Source organism: Lepisosteus oculatus, chromosome 10 (genome assembly GCF_040954835.1).
Source record: "Lepisosteus oculatus isolate fLepOcu1 chromosome 10, fLepOcu1.hap2, whole genome shotgun sequence".
NCBI classification, from domain to species: Eukaryota; Metazoa; Chordata; class Actinopteri; order Semionotiformes; family Lepisosteidae; genus Lepisosteus; species Lepisosteus oculatus.
The window spans coordinates 28,681,004-28,699,448 of NC_090705.1; the positions used below are offsets into that span (position 1 = coordinate 28,681,004).

Genomic DNA, 18,445 nt, shown 5'->3' on the forward strand with positions numbered 1-18,445 from the left:
TGAATTCCAGACATCATGCAATGCCAGACGAATATGAATTAACTTTTTTTATACAACATACATATTTGTTTATATATTGTTGATATTATACTGTAACGAAGCGTGTTCTTATTGGATAATGTTCATTTAGATTAGGATTAATGCGAGACCTTCACATTCTGTTTTTGCGGTAGACGCAGCTTGAACAATAGCTTTAAGACTGCAGTAAGTGATGGCATATCAGTACATCTCAGCACCTGAATTTAAGTCTATTCATTCTTGAGTCCACACTTTCTCCTGGTGGCTGCAAGCATTCCTGCATTCCTTATTAGGCGGTAGCCACGAAAGCTGGGAGCTGTCCATCGAGCTTTCCTCCGTTTTCTTAGGTTCACTGATCTTGCTTTATTTGGAAGTCCCGGAAGCTGTACTGTTACTGCTTTACTGAAACACCAGGGTTGCAAGCTGCGGCATTCCTTTCACAACGCAGGGATCAGTGTGGTGAGGAAAAGGGGGACATACAGATCCAGGTAGTACTCTTACATTACATTTACTACGCAGTGTAATTTGATGGCATAATATAGTCAAGAACTCTGATTTAACTGATGTATTTTATACACAATAATAAAATCGTTTGTAGGTGTAGGGACCATCATGGTGTTTTGGCAGGAAATAACGGAGGGGCGTGCGGAAGTGGCAGTAATCAGATACGGTATTAGTTTGACTACGCCTAAAATCTAGTTTTGTTTATTTAATACTTTGTTGTATTTTCAAAATTGCGTTGGAGTGATACGGTTTCTATTGTGTTGCATGGTACAAGGTTAACAGACTGCAAGAAGCCACGCGTTTATATTTTTAGTTGAACAGTACCCTTTTCACGATATTATGTCGGTATTTATTGTTGGTTTTCCTTTATTTTGCATTTCACACTTAATGCAACTCAAGGTAATAGGTTATGAATTGCAGTTTATGTGCACACATTATTTAAATGCAAATATCAGTTCAGGTAAGAAGATTTTATTTTTAACTGAAAAAGCCAATCAAATAAACAACAGTTATTGGAATGCGATCCGTTGTGCTACAGTACTTATTGTATACAATTGTTGGTATATTAGACCACACTTTACCATCCAAGGCAGCAAAAGCTTTAATGCTATGGTGTTGTTTACAAAATAAACAATGTTTGTGGTTCCCCATTGGATTTTACATTAAACTATTAGAAAAATTCTGTTGAGCTCACAGACTTGCCCTCAGACAATGTATGAGAAATTAAGGAATTGTGCCCTTCTCAGTCATACAACAGGTTGGGCCTCAGAATAGATGATAGAATAGCATCATATCACATAATAAGAGTTTTTGAAATTTTGGAATTTTTATTTAATTGCCTTTTTTCCTGTTTATTTTAATTTCCTGTTAAATTGACTGACACGTTTCTCAAAACAAGCTTATATTGAATTAAGTACCTTAATCAAGAGTTCCACAGCAGTGCCACACATTGGAATTGAGATTATGACATTTCAGTGGATCCAGAGCCCTACCCACTGCTATCTAACCACTGTTAAAACTGTATTGTTTCATACAAACCTCAAAGGATGTACTATTTATTATCCTGAATGTTAATGACGCAGATCTTAAAATTACAGATATGCCCTCTCCTAGCATTGAAGAATTTGGCAATGTCTAGCTTTTATAGTGTGAAATGGTTAACAAACAACCATTGTTTTGCTTCTGTATCAGTGGACGTAGATAGAAACATCCAAAACTGTGAATAGTATAGAGGGAGGGCATACAGCATGGCTCACTGCCACTTAGCCTTTTACGGAAGGTGACATCACCTTGGAACTTGGATAGCTCGCAATCCTCCCATAGATGGGGACCTGGTCTTTTGGTGCAGTGGAAAGTTTTTTTACATTGGGGCTTTGAAACCAGAGACATCTTTAAGTGGCCATGATCGAATCCTGGTGGAGGAAGATACTATTTCACATTCAAAACTAACCTTTAAATGTGCAAACTTACGAGATCACATTCTTATGATGCTCGTGTTGTCAGATCTTTTATTTCAGACTCAAAAGATTAGAGCAAAGGGGACAAACATTCTACAAATGCTCCAATTTCTATGGACTAATCATTTATGTAAGCTTAATTAACGATAAATGAAACAGAGCCCAGACTGAATGGTGCATCCAGAAACACTTTCTGCCCAGTTTTGAAAATGAAGTGAAGTAAAAATGTATTTTTAATGGTGTTTTTTTTTTTTAAATCACCAAAGACATGCCGCTACCTTAAAGTGCTAAGTGCAGTCAGCTCTTTTCCGGGCAAGTAGGTCAAGTCGGTAGCTGCGTCAGCATGCGTAAGCTACAAAGGAACAAATAAAGGTTTATTCCATGCTGAAGATAGAAGAAAAGAAACAACATTTCAACTGTGGAGCCCTCTGACGCACTCAAAGAAGTCTCCCCAGATGAAATGATGTTTTTTACTTTTCTTCTCTTTTCAGCATGAAATAAACCTTTACTTGTTCCTTTTCTAGCAAGCCAACCTTGTTCCCTGCTAGTGCATTTCTTCCCCATTGGGTCTGGCACACACACTATGATGCAGCCCCCCTATCCAGAGCCTGTGATACTTCTCATTACAGCTTAAGCTGTATCTTTTTCAAACTTCCCTACCTTGCTGAGTCCAACAGGCTTATAAGCCAGACCATTCCTTTACTAGTAAAAACTCATTCTGTCCCTACTTCTCTCCTTGAACCTGCAAGCCTTTTCCTTCCAACTGGATTTATTAGCCTCATAATTAGCCCCAAGGAGTGGCTTATTCCATGCAAGGACTATCCTCAGAGTTCCTTTCCCTTATGTGGAATACCACACCTTCTGAGTGCGAATGACTTATTAAAATGTTGTTGTGCCTCATTATGCAGGGTTTCCCAATTAACAGGCAGACATCTTGGTTCAATGCCAAACCACTGGACTTGAATTTTGATCCATTATGCTGACTTTCCCACAAAACTACTTCTCACAGTCACCTCTTCTCACATGCCTCATAATCTTGAGTTGTTGATGGTTAAATAATTTACTGTCTATTAGGTGGGTCAGCTACACTCCAGCAGAGAATTGTTGTTAAATCGAACATGGTGCTCACTTCCTTGTTTGATGCCCACCTGGATTTCAAAGCTGTAATGAGTCCATTATTGAGGTGTAGATGTATATTATGATGAAGCAGAAGAATGTTGTAAGCAAATCTTGGATTACATCTGTACTTCAGGAGAATTGTAAATGAAAACTCGTTCATCAACCCAGGCAGTACTCAAAAGGATCCTCAGTCACATAGACTGATTCACTTTTTGAAGAAAGTAAAAATGTGGTCATTAGCAGTTACCACAAGGTTTGTATGATTTTGGTGATGGCTTAGCTGGTTTTGTGGGTGCACTCAAGAGCAAAGTTAAGTCTTTCATGCATGGTAAAAAATAAGGTAAATACACTAATAAAGGGCAGTAATTTTTGGTTGGCACATAAAAGGCAAGGCTAAAGCATTAGATTGGTAAATTTGTAGTTTAATCATTTATATTTAATTTACATGTTTGTTTATGTTCTGAGTGGTCTCTTTTGTTTTGAGTATCGATGTGGTTTCTTCTTCTGTATTTGCATTAAAACTCAAACTGGGGCACTTCAGCTAAGTATAGCTTAGTAGTTCCTTTCCCAGGGTCACAAATTTGTATTCCACGATAGTTGGGAGATTATTTTTTGTATATAATAAAGACTTGGCAAGATATTGTGTTTAATATTAGCCGAGCTTTGGGAGAGTTCCAATTAAACGAAAAACCAACAGTGACCTTGAAGGGGTCATGAAATAGATGTAGAGAAAAATAAAGAAATAAAACCTAGTCTTTATACAGTGTAATACATTCTGTGTATGTTGGTCATTAAACACTGTTTTCAGCTATTTTGTTTGGCACATTGGAAACATATACTGCATGAAGAAGATGGTAGTAAAAACAATAAAAAGGGTTTTGGACCAGCAAAGAGAATGCTCTTCTGTGACATTCACAGTGTCAAGCTGCTCACTGTTTGACTACTTCCCATGGCATTATTGAAACGAGCGCTAACTGGAAGAATGATGCATGTCTAACCAGTTACAATGCTAACTTAAACATCACTGGCACAAACTAGGGGGTGCAGTTGGATGTCAGACTAAGGGTGCCCATGTAACATAGCTCGGTGGTATTGAGCATGTTAAAAAAGTGATGTCATGAAATTTACACAGAATAGAATTCTCCCATGGTAGAAGACAGTCATTTGCCATAGTAGTGCTTTGTATCGTCTGGGCTTAACCAAACTAAATTTTAAGAACTTAGAATAGGGGTCTACTACAGATCACCTAATCCATAATTAGCATACTATATGATATGAATAGCAAGGTAAAGTATGTATCAAAGGTAATGTGAAATTACAGGAAGATCTTAATCTCTTACACATGAAGATATTGTGATAAGAAATATAGATGCTGACATTTGATATGGTTTAGATGGTTAATGAATACTTGTAAACCCAGTTAGTGGAGGCACCACCAAAAGGGAAAGCTCTTACCTACCAAATTGTTTTAAAATGCCAGGAAACAATTACGGTAATACATGTGATAAACAGCTGGGAAACTGACTGCAATATGTCAACAGTTGATGTGTACTTTAAATCTCTGAATGATGTAGAACTTACAAGTGGTGACCTGGAATTTTTATTTACATGTACAATCGTGATTTTCTTATTGAAAAACATAATAACATTAATAGTTGTGTTATAATTAATCTATGGTGGTCTGAGGTTTATTTAATTGGTTATTCTTCTTCCCTTCCCTAACTCCTTTGGAGTTCCTTGCAGACATCAGTTTAGATACCATTGCTCATTAAATATTAGCAAGATGAATTGGTTTGGTCACTGAATCTGACACAGAACCTGATAAATGCTTCCCAGCAATCACTCTTCTTTCAAAGTCACCGAGGACCAGCGCTTTATATATAACACATGCTTGGTGTAGATGCTGAATGTAAACATAATACTGGGATGTTATTTGCTTAATGCATGAGCCACACCTGCGTAGAAGCTCTTGCTTTCAATTTATAGAGCTTTGCAAAAGTATTCAGACCATTGCACAGTTTGCACATTTTGTTGCTTTAATGCTTAAAGCCATGGCATTGAAGTAGCAATTAACATGTTATGTACACAATTTACTGCACACTTTTAAAGCTAAACAAAAAATGTAAATAGTCTTTTAAGTCATTATTGCATAAGTATTCAAATTATTTTGCAATGGCAAACCTAAATTAATATATGTGTACAAAATTACATTAATTAGCCACACAATTAATTGTGTGGTATAATACCTGTATGTACAGTAATAATAGTGATTCACATGATTTCAAAGTTAAGACACCTATTTCTGTAAACCCCTCCAGTCAGGTAGTGAATGTCAATATGAGATTAAACCATGAGACCAAGAAACTTTCAAAACAACTTAAGGATAAAGATAAAGGCACGGACATTTCAAAGATCCATAGTATCTCTTTGAGCATGATGATATCAATCATCCCTACATTTTGTATCGCTGTGTGGTATGGTAGCCTGAGTATTAAGAGTAAAGGGAAATTGGCCAGAATTGTTCATATTTATAGTAATAAATATATAATTATTATAATATAATTGGTCAACCACAGAAACCGCTTAAGACTGTATTATATTGTAGTAATGCATGGCGAATAATGCAGCAGAATGCAGTGTACACACCCACCGAGCTGCACTTTAAAAAAAAAAATATTCTGACTGCAGTACTTTGTGAAACTGCCGGTTAGTGCAGTGAGTGCTTAATGTGGCGTGTAGAAGCATTGGGCTGTCGCCAGAAAATGCTTGGTTTCGGAACCGGGTCAGTGCTGAGCCCCTTTGGGCAATCTTTTTCCAATTATAGAGATTAAGTTGTATACCATTAAGACTTTTATTAATTTCATACTATATATATATTGTATATTACTGTATGTTTAACACTAAATTAATTTTAAAAAGAAAGTAAGGTTATTTTATTAAGTCGGACATATAAAAATGTTTATTATTATAGTGAGCGTGATGTTCTTCTTTCAGGTCTACATCTGCATTAAAATAATCTATATTTGGTCTCAATGCAAATTTAAGCAATAAGTAATGACGAAACAGTTTTACTTTAAATTTTGTATATGAAAAATATATTTCACACATACTGTACTGTAATGGCTTTAAAATCATACAGTATCATACTGTACGTCCTGTATATACAGTATATTTATATAGTATACCGATTATCGACTTGTACACTATTGTTTCAGGACATAACTTCATGTGATTCATGTGGCATGTCAGGAATTGTCTTCTAATTGACATCAATTTTTACACTTTGTAAGAGAATATCAATGAATGTAAGAAAAAGAATGGAATTAGGGAAAAAAAGTGAAAGAGAAAAGAAAAAAAAACAAACCAAAAACAGGTACAGTCACAGCTATATCAGAGTTTACCATAAAAAGGCATAAAGGTTATAGCATAATTATATATAATGGCTTAGGAGTATATACTGAGCTCCTTTTTTAAACCTAGTGCTCTCTGAGGCTTATCCCACAAATTTTTAAAACGGTCCAGTTCACCTTTTAGGATGAATCTTAACTTTTCCAAAGAGAGCGAGTCTCTTATTAGTAATTCCCAGAGAGCTAGAGAGGGAGGCTCATCACCCACCCACCTGATCATGATTGCCTTTCTTGCCAGCATCAGAACAGGCTGGACTACTTCTCAATGGTTCAGCAGCTGAACAGGCAAGACTTCCAAGATGCACGTCAGAGGATGAGGATCTAACTGTATTACAAAGATCAAAGAGATTTTTCTACATACCTTCTCCCAGAACTTCTGGACATATGTACATTCCCACAGACAGTGGAACAGTGTTCCAACCTGGGTTTTACATTTAGGGCAGTTAGGTGATATGTCTGTGCTAAATTTGCTATAGATCTGTGGAGATATATATGTAACAAACTGTTCTGCATTTCTTTATACCGGTTATAGATGGAGATTGTTGAAGGCAATGAAAGAATAGTTTTCCAAGTGTTATCATCTATACAGCAACTCAGTTCCTGGCTCCAGGTTGTCTGCAAAGATTTTTGGGAGTCAACCTCATGCCTAGACAAGAAAGTGTAAAGCTTGGATAGAAATTTCTTTGAGTTCCCGTTCTTTAGAAAGATTTTTTCTAGTGTGTGCAAACTGCTGAACAAATCAAGACCACCATTCTTGGTACCCACATAATGCCTGACCTGGAGATATTTAAAGAAGTCTCTTGTTGGTATATATGTTGGTATACGTGCTTGAAGACGTTCAAATAATTTAAATACCCCTCCTTCAAATAAGTAAAAAATTCTATGTATACATGCTGTTTGCCAATTATTTTCACGAGGAATGACAGCAGCCGAAAGGTTGGGAGAAATTAGAATCGTTTATTGGGATGTGAAGACTTGGCTTAACCTGCTTGGCTGAGGGCCAACCTCCCGGCTGTTGGACGGGGAGAATAGGACCCCCAAAAGAACCAAGCGGGACCCCCAGTCACCATTGCAGAAAAACAATGATTATTGAACTGATTCAGCCGAGGAGAGAAAGTGCCTGCTTGAGGATACCAGGGTTAGTTTTAATGTATGCGTGGTAAGCCTTGGAGGACCAACGGCTGAGCTGTTTGATAAGATACTCAGGTATGCCTTGGCGAGCGGCAGAGGAAGCGGCCCCTGATCTACAGGAATGACCAGAGAATCGTTCAGGAGGGTATCCAGCAGTTAGAAGGACGTTGTGGAGGTGAGAGAGAAACCAGTCGTGGGTCACGATAAGGCCCTTCTCGTTTAGGAACAGAGGCTCGGTAGGTAAAGCTCCAGCAGAGCTGCAAAGATGCGCGTAAAGAGATAAAGGCTCTTATGTAGGAACGGAGTTTGAAATAATAAATGAGGGTGCCGGACCTGAGTTGGTCAGTTTTGCTTTTCTTATGATAGAAGGTCAATGTATCGGAAGATGAGATAGAGATGTCAGATAAGCAGGGTTGAGAAGAAGGATCGAAGGATGCGGAAGCAGTGTTAAGTTCGGAGCACCTCAGGAAGCCGAAGAATGCTAGCAAGAATAATGATTAGAGAGTGCGGTCGACCCAGGGTGAGTGGTAACCAGACCTGAGAACGTAGATGCAGGATTCCAGGATGTCTGAGGTAAGTGGTGCACGCTGGTTCGGAAGTGGTTTTTCAGATCGCTGAAAGCCTTTAAGAAGGAGAGTAATTTGAGGGTGGATAAGGGATGGACAGGTCATGCCAAAAAGCAGTTTATGGAAGAAGTGGATGCCGCAGAGGTATACTTTGGTGGTGGATACCCATACTTTGAGTGAGTTTCTACAATAGCAAACAAAGGATGATATGGTGAGAATATCAAAAGAAGGGAATTTTATGTTCGCTGAGAGGTGGAAGGATTGGAAGCCCTTCCAGGCAGTCCAGTAAGAACTGAGTTTGAGGGATAATCCCTGAGAGCATAGTTTGCTGGGCCAGCTGGAGATAGTGATGGAAGGGATGATTCAGAGGAATGTGAGTTCAGAATAGGGAGGTACTGTGCACGGATTCAGTCTTACATCTGGTGCCAAGTTCCTGAATTTCTGAAATTGAAAGCGAGAGAGAGAGTTAGCTATCTCATTAAGGTGGCCTGGAATATGAGCTGCTACGAGGATGAATTGGTGTGCAAGAGAAATTCATATAAGGCGGCGGAGAAATTTCATGATAGATTGGGATGAAGACCTTCCTTTGTTGATTATATGAACTACTGTGGAGTTGTCCGAATGAATGAGGACGGATTTTTGTTTCCAATTGTGGCCCCAAAAAGCGGCAACGACAATAGGAAATATTTCGAATAAGGCCGATGACTGATTGGCAAGAGGGATTGAAGAGAATTCAGGAGGCCAAGGGGCCGCAAACCATTGGCCTTGGTAATAGCCTCCGGAAACTGATTAGGCTGCGTCTGCGGAAAGCTGGATATTCTCAGGATCAGAGAGGAAGTCGTTGTAGAAGAGAGAGATGCCATTCCAGTTGGCCAAGAATAACTGCCAAAGGTGTTATTCAAGAGGATCCAGCAGAGAGCTTCAGCTAATGTATCGAAAGTTTTTGGGCTACTCCTACATCTGAAAGTTAGGCAGACTGCAAAGACGAACTTCCGCCAATAAACTCCGAAGAGGTGCCAGAAGTCTGGGTCGATAGGGCATTACTTTAAAGGCACTAGAGATGTCGGCCTTAGCAAGCCAGGCAACCGGACCTGCTATTTTGATGAGAGAAATGGTGTGGTCAGTTGTGGCATAGTGGAGGGAGAAGTCTGAGCTGGGAACGAGGCTATTAAGACTTGGCATGTGGGAGTTATGAGGGGCTGACAAGTCAATTATAACCGATGGGATTAATGCGGTATGCAGGGAATGGGGGAGAGTCAAGTGGGCCGATCATGAAACCGTTCTCGACTTCGGATGCTAGCGAGGAATCGGCGGACTGGGGATTGGCAGTAGCAGATTGCAGATTTTTTGCAAAAGACGAGGGAAGAAGGAAGTGTGCACAGGCCTTGTGAGAATCCAAAGGAAAGGCCGTCGAGTAAGATGTGAGTGGAAGAGGGGTCGGGGTGACGGAGCAGTTCGGAAGCAAGAGCGGGGATATCAATTGAGGTAGACAGATAAGCCAGTAGTCTTTTGGGAACGCTGAAAGTGGAGCGAGCATGGAAGGGCTGGCGGGGGCAGGCAGAGAGATCATGAGCTTCGCGGCAGAGGCTGCAAATGTGAAGAAAGCGACAAAGGGAAGAGGTAGATGTCGAGGAATTAAAGTTGTTGCAGAATTGTTGGCCTCCGATCGTTACGATGGGGCGACCGCGAACGTCTTTGGACCGAGGTTTGAAGAAGACCTAGTGGGAAAATTGATGCTGTGGGGGAGAAAAGGCGGAGTTGAGGTTAAGCTTGCAGACGGTATCTGGGCAAAGATTTGAAAGAGTCACAGGAAAGAGCTCCGACGCCGGCGAAAGTGCGGCAGTAAAGCTCAATGTCTCGATGTCGAGGGCTCCCCAGTAGGTGTGCCGATTCCATTGGAGTAGGCAGGCAGCGCCCTTGGCCGAGAAAGGGATAATCGTAGATCAGGGAGCCCTCGAAACGGACGGATAAATTGAGGACAATGTGCATGTAATCGAGTTCCTGGCGACGTTTGCGAAAGGCTGAGCACATGATGTCACGAAAAATACTGAAAGCCAGACAGAACTCAGAAATTCTAAGGTCTGAAGCAGAGTGAGGGTAGGAAGATTTGAGAGTAACGGAGATCGTGCCACAGTCGACTGTTCTAGAATCGGAGTTGTAAGTGGAGGAAGAGAGAAGGTGAGCTAGATTGATGTCTGCACCTCGTAGAATTTGCTGCTGGAGTGAAAGGGGGATGGGAGGAGGACTAAACTTTAGTGCGTTAGGAGGAGTTGGGAGAGGAACGGCTGTTAGGAGAGAAAAGTCCCTAGTAAAGGGGAGATTGGAATCCGGGGCCGAAGGCATGGGATGACTGATGCCATGTTGGACACCGGGGATAGGAGAAGATGAGGAGGGAAGAAGAGTGGAAAGCAGATTGTGGTAGGAGGGGTTAGACAGATCTAGGGCCTGAAGCTCGGTAGCTTGGGATATGGAAGCCGAAGACTGTTGAGGAGGAATTGAAGCAGGGGCAAAGGCTGCGTGAAGAACAGAGGAGGCTGCTGAGTTATCTTGTACGCCAGGGGGTGGGGGAGGGTAAGGGCCACCTGCTGGCTGAGCTGCATGTCGTTTGCTGGATGTCTTTTGGGCCATGGAGACTGCAGCAGGGGCCGAAAGAAAAGAAACCGGGGTCGAAGGCACCAAGCAGGCGGAGCCCGAGCTGTGTTGGACACCGGAGGTAGAGACAGAGGGGAGTGCAGAAATTAGATTAAGCAGAGAAGAAGGGGATGGGGGAGGGATATGAACCTGGGGCCTTGGACTCGGCAGCAAGGAGTTTAGGGAAGGAGGCTGAGTGGAAGAGGCTAGGTGCAGTTGGCCAGCAGAGGTATGGATTGGTTTGGGAAGAGACACGGCCACAGATATACCCAGATAAGACGAGACGGAAGACGCGGCAGGCAGAGGCGCAGGCGGCCTCAGGGTCCTCACGTTGGGATGAGGGGCAGCGGCACAGGTGATGTCATCAGAGGGCACCGGGGGAAGCTCTGGAGCCGAGGTTTCCTTTGTGTAGACTGCAGTTAGGTACAGGCAAAACAGAGCCTTTTTGGAAGCGTTTCTTTTAAAACGGACGCCATATTTTCTAAGTATCCTCTGGAGGCTTGCTACGGTACAATTGGAAATCACGAGAGATGATCCAGGAGAAGGGGCAGCTGATGTGCGTGAAGCGCGGTGGCGGGGACGACCTCGTGAGAAGCGGGGGTTATTTGGAGACTTTGCCGTAGAGGAACAGGAAGGCTGGGTTTGTGACAAGAGAGGGACTATGACAGCGAAACACCGTCTTTGGCGAGGAGTTGGATCTTGTGAGGACTGGCTGGGAGATGAGCGGCGCTGGTGTGGCACGGCGAATGATGGAGGTAAGGGGAGCAGGGGCGGAGGACTGGACAAGGAGACGTAGGGGGACGTAGGAGAGTCCCCTGCACTGCTGAAAAGGCCTTAATCGGAGCAGGTGATTTGCAGATCCATGAGAAGTGGTAGCGCGAGAAGTAAGCATGGATTTGGGCTACGCGAAAACAAGCCATGCAGAAAACGAACGAGGAAGAAGAGAGGGTGATGTTTGGTATATATGGAGACTGGTTGCTTACGTCAAAATTAGTGGGAATTGCAGCAGCTGTGTCGAATGAGCTTGGCTGCCTTCATTCCTCCCAAACTTTCATTAAAAACACCATAAATAAGGACGCCTGTCTTTTCAGGTAGTAGGTCCGGGTTGACCACAAGTGAAGATAGCATATAAAGAGAGGGATGATAACTTAAAAATTTAGTTATCTTGACCCATGTTCTCAGTACATTTATTATTCAAGGGTTCTTTTTAGCAAGTGGGGGTACATTAGTCATCTTCCTGCCTAAGAGGTTTACAAGAGAAGCTGGTTTACCGAGTTCAGCCTTTATATCCACCCAGGTGGAGTCTTGTGGTACATGAATCCACTGCTGGAGGATTCTAGCTTGTCTTGCCCAGGTATAGTATTTCAGATTTGGCAAGGCACATCCACCGAAATCCATGGGTAACTGCAAAGTCTTATATTTGATTTTTGTTATTTTTCCTGTCCATACAAATGTTGATATTGCTTTATTCAGATCCTTTATGTCAGCTTTAGTCATGGTAGTGAATATCGTAGATAGAGGATAGAGAAGTCTAGGTTAATATTATCATCTTTACCAGGTTAATTCTGCCCAGGAAAGATATTGGTAAGTTTGTCCACTGATTCATGTTTTCCTTTAAGTGTATCAGGAGAGGTCTTATATTTACAGAATATAGATGGGAGATTTTGGGGGTCACCTGAATCCCAAGGTACGTGATACCTCTAGGATTCCAGTGTAATGGTTTATTATAGGCGGGTTCTCCTTTTCCCATGTTCCCAAAGGCATAATCTTAGATTTACTGAAATTGACCTTATAGCCTGATATGGTTGAGAACAGTTTTATACCAGTAATAATTTCAGGTAGGGAGTGAACAGGGTTGTTACTGTCATAATATCATCATCAGCATACAGCATAATTTTGTGATGTCTCCCCCCCAGTTGGACGCCCTTGATTTTTGGATTACATTGAATATATATAGCCAGTGGCTCAATTGCTATAGCGAATAGTAAGGGTGACAAGGGGCACCCTTGTCGTCTGCCCCTGTGCAGCCTGAATGGGGGGGGAGATGAGACCGTTAGTTTGTATTGTGGCTTTAGGTGCAGTATATAATAACTTAGTCCATTTGATAAAGTCTTCACCCAGATTAAATCTGCTCATAACATCAAACATATTTTCCCACTCCACTATATCTTCTCAGCATCCATCGACACAAGGAGGCCTGAAACCTGTAGCTGGTCAAGATGGTGCCTTATGTTAAACAATCTCCTGGTATTATTAAATGAGTTTCTTCCTTTAATAAACTCTGTCTGATCTGGGTCAATAATGCTAGTCATTATTCTCTCTAAGCGTGTTGCCAGTATTTTAGCTAGCACTTTTATATCAACATTAATAAAACTCATGAACTATAAGATACATAGTTCAGGATCTTTTCCTTTTTTGTGAATAACTGTTATGTTGGCAGTATTCATAGATTCTGGTAGGGAAGCTTCTTTAATAGATTTATTGATGGCCGTGAGATAAATGTTACAGATCTGATCCTTCGTTATTTAAAAAAAATCTACAGGGTAGTCATCAGGTCCCGGTGTCTTTCCTGACTGTAGTGATATGATAGCTATTTTAATCTCTTTACTGGAGATAGGTTTATTTAGAAGTTCCTTCTGTGTATCATTGACTTGAGGTATATCTATGCCTTTAAAAAAGTGCTCTCCTGAAGCAGTTTTTCTATCTGTTTCTGAGCTATATAGCTTCTCAAAAAAAAATTCTTAAAGATGCCATTTATTTTCTTATTTTCTAGTGTTCACTGGCCATTCTCATCTTTAATGGCAGAAATGAAATTTTTGGATGGTTCCATTCTTGCCATTCTTGCAAGAAGGCAGTTGGGTTTTTTGCCCTTTTCAAATAGATGCTGTCTTGTTATAGAACATCTTTTTCAGCTTTTTTGTCAATAGGTTATTAAATTGTGACCTAGCTTCTTTTATTTCAATTAGAATTTTCTCAGATTTAGCAGTGTAGAACTCTTCTTCCAATTTTGATTTTTTTTTCTCGAATGCTAATTGCAAAGAGATTTGTTCCTTTTTCTTTGTACTTGTATAAGAAATTAACATACCTCTCATGTATGCTTTTTAAGCCTCTCATACTGCCCTAGGATCGATTTCTTCAATGTCATTGCACTGTAAGTATAGCTTTGTTTGTTCATTAAGGAACTTTCTGAATTCATCATCCAGCAGATTAAATGGATTTAGTCTCCATACAAGAGCGCTCCACTGGTCGTGGAGAGGACATACTCATTGTCACAGCAGCATGATCTGATATAGTAATTGGATCAATACCTATATCTGTTACTAGATGGCTTGATAGGAGGATGTGGCTGGATACCATATGGCTGGATAGGAGGATGTGGTCAATACCAGAAGCTGTTTGATTTGGTGAGGAGTAAAATCTGAAGCCCTTAGCAGTTGGGTTGAAGAATGTTCATATATCAATAACATCCATTGGTCACTACCTTGGAGATTTTAGATGATAGCATCTTATCTAACCTAGGTCAGAAGGAAAAATAAATGTCTCCTCCAAGGATAATAATATTACAATCCATATTAGTGAGTTGTCCAAACACATCAATAAAGAATTGTTCATCTTGTTCATTAGGGGCATATATACATCCTATCACCACTTCTTCCCCATATAGCAATCCCTTAACTATTACCACTCTACCCTCTTTATCCACATAAGTTGAGTTGACTGTAAATGGGAGATTCTTATGCATGAGAATAATCACACCTCCTTTTTTGGTGGAGAACTATGAGTAATAAACTTGAACTATCCATTCCCTTTTAAGTTTATGTTCCAGATCATCAAGTGAGTTTCCTGTAAAAATGCTATTTTAATCTTATCTCGTTTCAGGACATTCTGAATCTTTTCCCTTTTAACTATGCTGTTCACCCCCTTTACATTCCAAATGCATATCTTAACACTATTCATGGTGTTTTTTTAGTCCTAATATGGTAACGCGGTGGCTGAATCGCAGTATAATGCAACATAACAGTGAATAGCAAATAGAGCAGCTGCTTGTAACTGTTCCATATATTTTGAAGAAAAAAAGAGACAAAAAATGTCTTGGAATGAAAATCAGTTTGTGACCACATACAGTACATGAGGTAACAGCACTTGTCAGGTATTTGAGAAAGAAACAAAGGAACTTTGTTAGTCTTCTGAACATCGATTAACAGTGATAAAGACAAAAAGAACAGTCTTAGAACAAGATAGCTAGACTCAGTCTGCAAATTAAACTAAGAAAAGGTATAACGCAATTGTTTAGCTTCTCTGCGTAGTTGACAGAAAAGTGAAACTAAAGGTTGCCGCTGGTCACGTAGCTGCAGCAGTCAGCAATAAAGCACGCTCAGTTATAGGGGGCTCAACTATTATACTAAAATCAAAAACTGTCTACTCCTCACCAAAATAATTTGTTACGGTCTTTTTCTATTCAAAACAGTATCATCTGTGTTTCAACATTAACATTAATATAAAAAAACAGAATGTTAAAGATAGAGAACATTTAAAATGTCAGAGAAGGTTCCACGCACAGGCATAACTGCTCAGTTCTCTGCTCGATCAGATCAACAAACTAAAGCCAAGGCTGCTTGATTATCAGTGGACCTCTCACATTCTATTCAGACGTGGAGGATTGCTGTTGAATATTTTTAAGGAAGTTCTCTGCTTCTTTAAAGCTGGAAAGAGTAGGCCCTGAGGCATCAAACACTCTAATGATTGCGGGATACAAGAACGAATACCTCAGTCCAGCATCACACAGCCTCCTTCTCACTTTGGCTGTTATAGGCCTCTTTTTCTGCACTTCTACCGAGAAGTCTTGGACTCTTTTCCCCTCCACAATGATTTCTTTCTTGGCCCTGGCCACTTCCATTACCTTCTGCTTATCCCAGTAGTTGTGCAGCCTCACCAGCACGGCCCTGGGTACAGGTGTTCCGCCCTCCCCCGACTTGTGCTGGGGTCCCATGCGATGGCAACGTTCCAACTTGATTTTGTCCCCCTTCATTTTCATGCCAAGGGTTTCAGGGATCCATCTCTCAAAAAAACTCAGCTGGGTTGTTTCCTTCGATGTTTTCTCTTAGCCCGAGGATTCTCACATTTTTTCCGCCGGCTTCTGTTTTCAAAGTCTTCAAGACGATCCAGTGCCTTGCGCAGGTCTGTGTCGAGCACCCGTATCCTATTGCCCGCCGCTACACTGCCGTCTTCCAGGTCCGAAACTCGCTGTTCCACTTAATCTATTCTTTTAATCACTATGTCGATTCTATTGTATATAGCAGTGACAGGTTCTCGAATCATTGCGAGTTCTGAATCTAATATTTCGGTGATGTTTGCTGTTACTTTTTCTATGATTAGGTTAGTCTCAACTGTACCGTCTCCCCCAGTGAATTCGCCATCTTGCTCGCCTTCTCTCTGTTGTCATCGTGTCTTTATTGATGCTTTTGTTTGGTTTTGGGTGAGCAGGGTTTGCCCGAAATAGTCGACAAGTTACATTATTTCCCTGTAAGAGTGTTATATTAGTATTTTGTGTTCAAAGACTATTTATATGCCTATTTTGCTAAATTCAGCGAGGAGCTCAACAGATACACGTCCTTCTCCTCTTAGGGGGGCCACGCCCCCTCAAAAACGTGTACTTTTTATAATCGGCTTAATAGGGAATATAATATGGAATTGTGTATGTAAAGAAATGAAAAATGATATTGATTTAAGGATCTAAATATATTTAAATTGGTGGTGGTGGAGGGGAGTCCCCATTACCTATAAAGCGCTTTGAGTGGAGTGTCCAGAAAAGCGCTATATAAATGTAAGCAATTATTAATTATTATTATTATTAAATAGCTGAAAGTATTTCCATAGTCCACTTTCTTTGTAAACATCTGCATAAATTTGACTGATTCACTTGTGATTACTTGGAAACATTTTGCCTGTCCTTTTCAACTATAGCTTCAGCTACCAAGTGGCATGATGGCATAATGGCTTTAAGTGTGTGACTCGTACCCTGGAAACCAGGGTTCAAATCCTATTTAGGGCATGAGTTTTCCTTTAACAAGTAAACATTTCTTTTAAAAAAAACTAAAATAGTAGATGTCATGGACACAATATTGATTTTTTTAGCCTTAAAACGAAATTGTATATATTATCATTATAATCACAAATAACAAAACGGTATTAAAAAGACCTTTGAAACTGAACTATAATAACGTATCTAATATTTATTAACAATATGAATATGTTATTAACAATGTTATTAATAACAGCTAAGAATTTCAAACTGCTTGTATTTTGAAATTGTATTTTTTTCGGGGTGATTTATGACTGTTTTCACAACCTTCTCTTTTTTATTAAAACACCTATTTTTGAGAAAGGGTGTTCCAGACCTCTCTTTAATTTGTGAAACTCTCTGTTTTTCCTATTTTCACACAGATAAGAATAAGCTACATATGCAAATATTTTTACAGGCGGAAAGATGTTCTGTGCTTATTGGGTCTTTCACCACAGTACGCATTATGTTCCTTTTTTTAAGCATCAGTCGAAGCATACAGAAGTCTGTCAGAATCGTAAAAAATGTAACTAAAATAGTATAGCTGAGACTACTATCTGTCCTGGATAAAGCAGTTACAGATTAAAAATTGGTGGATTTATAGCTATATCGAAGAGACTTTCCTTTTCCACTTGGAATTAACTTTTATGTATTACAGCCACTTTATGTAACACAGGTCTGTACTTCTTCAACAAACATCTTGTCACAAAGACTAGGAGTGTTACACCCCGCTGTGTTTATGTGGAATAGACAGTTATGCTTGGGGGATGGTAATGGAAAACATTTATGTTCTCATAGTGCTGTACTGGGGAACCCACCCTGGACAGACAGAGGTGATAAAGATGTTAAAAATTCAAAGGGGTTCCTGAGTTCAGTGCCTTTTAAATTACTGAGAGGCTATGAACAGCAACAGCACCTGTGTCAATGTTGGTGGTTTTATAAAAAAATCTATAATAATATTATTAACAACAACAACAACACTTTATTATTATTATAATTATTATCAAATTCTAAAAAGTAACTAAAGAACATATTCTATTTCTGTTTCAGCTTAATGGGGCAAATATAAAGTCAAATCGGTCAGGATCTTGGACTGTTTAACAAAACCATGAAAGAAGTAGACCTTAAACTTATATTGGGTTTCTCCGTAGGTGTCGGAACACTTCGATTAAATAAACTTCAATACAGTTAGGCAGACAGATTTTAAATTCTTCAAGCAAAACTAGCCTTTTAAGGTTTGTCAAAATCAGATTCTTTGCAATTCGTACACGATTTCTCTGAAGATATTGTACCCGTTTCTCTCATCCAAAGGTTTGATTTTTTTTAATTTCAAAACCTTGGGATGGTATGCCCTAGGGATTTATCCTATCTGTAGTATAATCCAAACAAAAGAGCTGCTGGGCACACTGTGATCTTGACATGCAGGTGTGAAGTAGTTCACAGCTTCTGTTTTTAAAAGGCTTTGGATTTGTGTTAAGATTTGTATCTGGTGGAATTGGAAATACAATGACGAATATAATTTAGGTTCTACTGTTTAAACTTTAAGCTTGC

General features: G+C 40.0%; 1 protein-coding gene across 2 annotated transcripts in view; it reads left to right on the top strand.

Moving 5' to 3' along the window:
* Positions 1–295: 295 nt before the first annotated feature.
* Positions 296–18,445, top strand: part of cap2 (cyclase associated actin cytoskeleton regulatory protein 2) — a 113,124-nt gene continuing 94,974 nt past the window's right edge. The window contains exon 1 of one of the 2 annotated variants that reach the window (XM_069195060.1): positions 296–506. The gene's annotated coding sequence lies outside the window, so the exon portion shown is untranslated. The remainder of the gene's footprint in view (positions 507–18,445) is intronic. The other variant, XM_069195059.1, reaches the window with a different exon arrangement.